The sequence below is a fragment of the Vulpes vulpes genome, chromosome 1, assembly GCF_048418805.1.
Source record: "Vulpes vulpes isolate BD-2025 chromosome 1, VulVul3, whole genome shotgun sequence".
Taxonomy (NCBI): Eukaryota; Metazoa; Chordata; class Mammalia; order Carnivora; family Canidae; genus Vulpes; species Vulpes vulpes.
In genome coordinates this window covers 49481562-49487561 of record NC_132780.1, presented here as the reverse complement: position 1 = coordinate 49487561, position 6000 = coordinate 49481562, and the positions used below count along the sequence as shown (strand labels likewise).

Genomic DNA, 6000 nt, shown 5'->3' with positions numbered 1-6000 from the left:
CCAAACATGTTATTATATTCTAATTCACCATCTGTGTCCCATGGTTTGGCAGGATGACTAAAGACTTGGAAGGACCATGACTGGAAAGTAGTTCCGAGGAAATTGTTGAGGAAAGGATGTGAAAAAAACCTTTCTGAGTGGGCAGAAAGTGTGAAGATACTTGTGTCCTGTGTGAATGCTCACCAAAGAGCGAGCTCAGCAGAGGAGGATTTTAATAATCAAGTGGGTAGACTCACCTATTCTGTGCATAGCAATCAGCCTCTTTCCACAGCCACCTCTCCCACGGCTTGATGGGCTCATGGAAAAAGTGGCCGGGGGCAGGGATGGAGGTTGTGCATGGGCTCACCAACAGAGACTTCCATTCACAAAGGTAACGTGGCAGTGGCCACTGTTGCGTGCCCCGTCTGCCCGCAGCAAAGACCAACACTGCATCCCTGTTGTGACACCACTCTCCAGGGCCATCAGCCAGCTCCTAGTGGCAGGTGGATTACCTTGGACCAGTTCCATGGAGGGGCAAGCCTTTTGTTCTTTCTGAAATGGACAGTCTGGATACAGATTTGCCTTCCCTACATATAACGCTCTTGCCAGAATTACCATCCATTTGCTACAAAATGTTTTGTCCAGGATTATGGCATCCTATATAGCATTGCTATGTTCAGGGACCTCACTTCACAGCCAGGGAAGTACAACCATTGTCCCATGCTCATGGAATGCACTGGTTTTATCATTTTCCCTCACATCCCTAACAGCTGACTTGATAGAATGGTGGAATGGCCTTTTGAAGACTTGGTTACAATGCCAGCTTGGTGGCAAGATCTCGCAGGACTGAGGCAAGGTTCCCTAGGAGGCTGATGTGGACTCAATCAGCACGCGATATGGTGCTATTTCTCTGATAGCCAGAATTCAAAGGTTTAAGCATTAGGGGGTGGAAGTGGGAGTGTCCCCACCCCCATTACACCCAGTAATCCACTAGTGATATTTATGCTTCCTGTTCTTACCACCTTATTCTCTTCTGCTCTATATCATAGTTCAGAAGGAGAAATGCCTCCACCAGAGTATACACAACAATTCCATTGAATTAGAAGTTAAGTCTGCTGCTCATGCACCTGGGTTCTTCACACCTTGTGTAAACAGGCCAAGAAGGGAGTTATGATGCTGGCTGAGGTGGATGATCCTCACTACCAAGGAGAAAGGGACTGGTACTCTACAGTGAAGTTAAGAGAGAGTATATCTGGAATACAAGAGATACCTTAGGGTGCCTTGTGATTAAGGTCAACAGAAAATTACAGCAACTCAATCCAGCTGACTGGTTATAGCCTTAGACCCTGCAGGGATGAAGATTGGGTCACCATACGAGGTAAAGAATCAGGACCTGTTGAGGTGTTTGCGGAGGGCCAAGGGAATACAGAATGGTCCATCTTCAGGATCAGGGAAGGGATGGAGCCTGGGGAAGAAAGTAGTTATAAATACCAGATATGTAGGACCACGTAATCAGTTCCAGAATTGAGGATTATCATGAGTATTTCCTTCCTATTGTGTTATGAATATGTATGTGTATGTGTGTACATACAACATCTTTATCTTTTCCCCTCTCTCTGTTTCTGCTGACAGAACCAGCCCTGGAAAAGGCTCTGGCTGCATAAGCGAGGTGATCTGAGCTCTGGCTGTGGGCTCACCTGGGACTGGGGGAAAACAGAAAGATCTCACTCAGCATCCAGCACTTTAAGTTAAGAGTACAGGTGGGTGTGAAAAAGACTCCTGTTACTAAGGAAAGTGATCTTACTTGTGCTGCTATTACTCAGGAAAGCTGTGAGGTTGATGGTTTTATATGAGCAACTATAAAGAAGAGAGAAAGAAAGAAAGAAAGAAAGAGAAAGAAGAAAGAAAGAAGAAAGAAAGAAAGAAAGAAAGAAAGAAAGAAAGAAAGAAAGAAAGAAAGAAAGAAAGAAAATGAAGCACCTGACAGTGGAATCTGAAAACTGGATTTTATTGCAATAACAATCCACTGGCTCGCAGCCGTGGTGCATTAGGATGTTTTGTAAAACGTTGGCATGATGCCCTTAAAGCTATCTTGTCACTTCAAGGTAAGCAAAGTGGCTTGTTAGTTAAGTAGAAGGCTCGATGTTTTATAACAACTCCTAATGTGTTCCCCAACTCAGTACTTCCTCTCACTAAGTTCAAAGAAGAGCCTATAACTGCAAAGATACAGATATGGTCTCTCTTTAGCAGAAATAATCACAATGCACATTGGTTCTCTTTTTAAAATTTATTTATTTATTTATTTATTTATTTATTTATTTATTTATTTTTATCAGACCAAAAAAAATCACATTTATTTCAATTGTTCAAAGTGCAAATACAGCAAGTCAGTTCACAATGTTTCAAGATACAGTTTTAAGTATAATGAAAACTTGATATACAAAAATGAAAGGGTAAATAGCAGAAATAAAGCTCAATTTTTTTAAAAAAATTCAAGTAACCCGAAAACCTTTAGACTAAAATTTCCCATTTATGAGAATTCGGAAGCCATCCGAAAGGGCTTCTCACAGAAGGAGAATCACCCCAAACCAGTCAGCTCAGGCCAGAGTGGAAGTTCTTGGGGCAGGCTATTCCGGATTTGGCCGCCTCACTCTCACTGTCGATCCATACGGTTCGACCCATGATACTTGGATGTTTAGGCAAATTCTAGAAAATGTTTAAAGTTCATTATGAGACCAACACCCTGCTAAGAGATACTGAAATGGTCACTATATATTTACAAGATTTTAAAGACCCATCTTAGCTTCAGGCCTCTGGTGTTACGGGGGAAAGACAGACTGATACTTCCCCCATTACTTAGCACCTTTCTGTAAGGTTAGCAACACGGCCTTTACAACCTCCTCACGAGAATCATACTTCATTATAGATTTACTTATTTCTACACATACAGAACTTTTATGTAAAGTAGAAAAAGTTCCTGCTAGGAAGATAATTAAAGGTTGCTAATGTTCTTTGTGTCACTTAGCAGCCAAGACACAGGTTTATCTCTGCTCTGCAGAAGCAAGGTTAGCTATTCGCTTCAATTCAGGGAGGTGTGTGCTTTCAGGATGGTGGAGATGAGATATTTATTGCATCTTTTTCTCAATCTTCTTCATCTTTTCATTATAGGCAGTAAATTGAGAGTCTGTTCTGAAAATTCTATCCCACCATGTAAATGTGGAAGCATAGTTTCCAATGAAGTTCATGTGGTGGAAATCACGATGCCGAGAACCAGCATAGAAAGGGATCAGATTTAAAGGGTTCAGGGGAATGTCATAGCCACTATGGACATCAATAGTTTCTATCAAACGAATAGCCACCCATGCACAAAGGAGAATGACATGATCACATAAAAGCATGATTTCAAAGAAAAATCCAGTTCCAAGAATCAGAGTTTCCAAAGAATATGCATATTCAGCTTCCATTCCAAATGGAGCCTGAAACTCATGATGAACTCTATGAATATATTTATATATTCTTTCGTGATGCAAGAGCCTATGCAGGAAATAGTGCCAGGTATCCTCAATCACCGCACAGCCAAAGCATCTTGCCAAAAGCATATACCATCTTGGCATTCTTTCCCAATAATAAGGTATATTAAAATACTCTGTAAAATAATAAGTTCCACAGATCAAAGGAAGCTGGATACAAAAGTGATTAAAGAGAAGTACTTTAAAACATTTCCATTGGTTTTCCCAGGTTTCTGGCTTATTGAAATAAAAGTCCAGGTAAACAGAAAAAGAAATAAAGAACTTCATGAACTATCAAGATCCCCATGTTGCAATCTGGAACTTTGTATAATTATTCAACATATAGTTCCAAGCATTTTTAAATGGTTCTTGTAGAGGGTTCTCAGGTAAAAGTGAATCTACATACTCCACAGCCAAGGATGCTGAACTAAAGATGCTGATACTTTCATTTGTTGCCATTTTTCAAATCTGCAGAAAGCCTTAGAATTCTGGCCGAGCAGCGGGAACGCCCTCTTTTTAAAATTTAAATACAATTAATTAACAAATTATGTTTATTAGTTTCAGAGGTAGAGGTCAGTGATTAATCAGTCTTACATACTACCTAGTGCTCATTACATCACATGCCCTCTTTATTGCCATCACCCAGTTTACCCCAACCCTTCACTACCCCTTTCCAGTACCCTCAGTTTGCTTCTTATGATTAAAAATCTCTTGTGGTTTGTCTCCCTCTCTCATTTCATTGTTTTATTTTTTCCCCCTCTTCCCCTATGATCCTGTTTTTTTTCCCTTAAATTCCACATATGAGTGAGATCATATGATAATTGTCTTTCTCTGATTGATTTATTTCACTTAGCATAAAACCCTCTTGTTCCACCCATGTTGTTGCAAATGGCAAGATTTCAATTTTTGGTGGTTGTGTAGTATTCCATTGTATATATAGACCACTTCTTCTTTATCCATTCATCTGTCAATGGACATCTGGTCTCTTTCCATAGCTTGCCTATTATGGACATTGCTGCTATGAACATTGGGGTGCAGGTGCCCCTTTGCATCAGTATGTTGTATCTTCAGGGTAAATACTCAGTAGTGCAATTGCTGGGGCATAAGGTAGCTCTATTTTCAACTTTTAGGGGAACCTCCATACTGTTTTTTGGAGTGGCTGCACCAGCTTGCATTCTCACCAACAGTGAAAGAGGGTTCCCCTTTCTCCGCATCCTCATCAACATCTGTCATTTCCTGACTTGTTCAATTTTAGCCATTCTGACCAGTGTGAGGTGGTATCTCGTGCTTTTGATCTGTATTTCCCTGATGGCGACTGATGTGGAGCATTTTTTCATGTGTTTGTTAGCCAGTTGTACTTCTTCTTTGGGGAAATGTCTGTTCATGTCTTCTGTTCATTTCTTGACTGGATTATTTGTTCTTTGGGTGTTGAGTTTGATACGTTCTTTATAGATTTTGAATACTAGCCCTTTATCTGATATATCATTTGCAAATGTCTTCTCCCATTCTGCAGGTTGTCTTTTAGTTTTGTTGACTGTTTCCTTTGCTGTGCAGAAGCTTTTTATTTTGATGAAATCCCAATAGTTCATTTTTGCCTTTATTTCCCTTACCTTTGGAGATGTTTCTAGCAAGAAATTGCTGCGACCAAGGTCACAGAGGTTGCAGCCTGTGTTGTCATCTAGGATTTTGATGGATTCTTGTTTCACATTTAGGTCTTTCACCAATTTTGAGTCTATTTTTGTGCACACTGGTTCTGAGAAGCTCCTCAAAGTAGCCACGAGGGTCATGACAAAGATTTTGTTAAGAGAGAGAGAAGAGGGCAGCCTGGGTGGCTCAGCGGTTCAGCCATTTCCATCAAAGTCCTATCTTTGTTCCCTTGTTTCTGAGTGGCCCAGCCAACATTTATTTACCAAACATTGACTCTTTTGCATCTTCCTGTAAATCGCATTCCTTTTCTCTGAGGTCCCAGACCCATACTACCTTCTCCTTAGTTCAAGATGACATATGTGCCTCATTTTGCCTGTTTTTGGATTTCTATGTCAGTGGATTCCTCATACATCTGCTACCTAATTTTGATGTTTTGCTATTAATTGGTCTTAACCTCATTTGATTCTTAATCTAGCTACAAGGACCTTGAAGGGGACAGCATTCCAGCCCCCAACAGGAATAACTTTCTCACTGTGGGATTCATGGCCTGCTACCATTACAACAATTTTGCACTCAAGTTAAAACAATCTCATGTACCAGAGAGGTACCTGTTTCCTCTGCATTAGTCAGGGTCCAGGTGAGGACATTATTGAAAGGGCAGTGTCATGGGCAAAATTCGTAGGAACATCCAAGAAGATCATGGAGCAGCCCTATGTCAAACACAGAGGGAAGGGAGATAGAGTCCTGGGGACTCTGGGGCAAGGTTCAGAAAGTAGCTGTTCTCTTAAGAAAGAAGTTCTATTAAAAGGGGAAAGGGGGGCAACCCCCGAGGCCCAGTGGTTTAGCGCAGTCTTCAGCCCAGGGC

General features: G+C 41.0%; 1 pseudogene; it reads right to left on the bottom strand.

The window, feature by feature from the left end:
* Positions 1–3014: 3014 nt before the first annotated feature.
* On the bottom strand, positions 3015–3952 carry LOC112908702 (methylsterol monooxygenase 1 pseudogene; annotated as a pseudogene).
* Positions 3953–6000: the final 2048 nt, after the last annotated feature.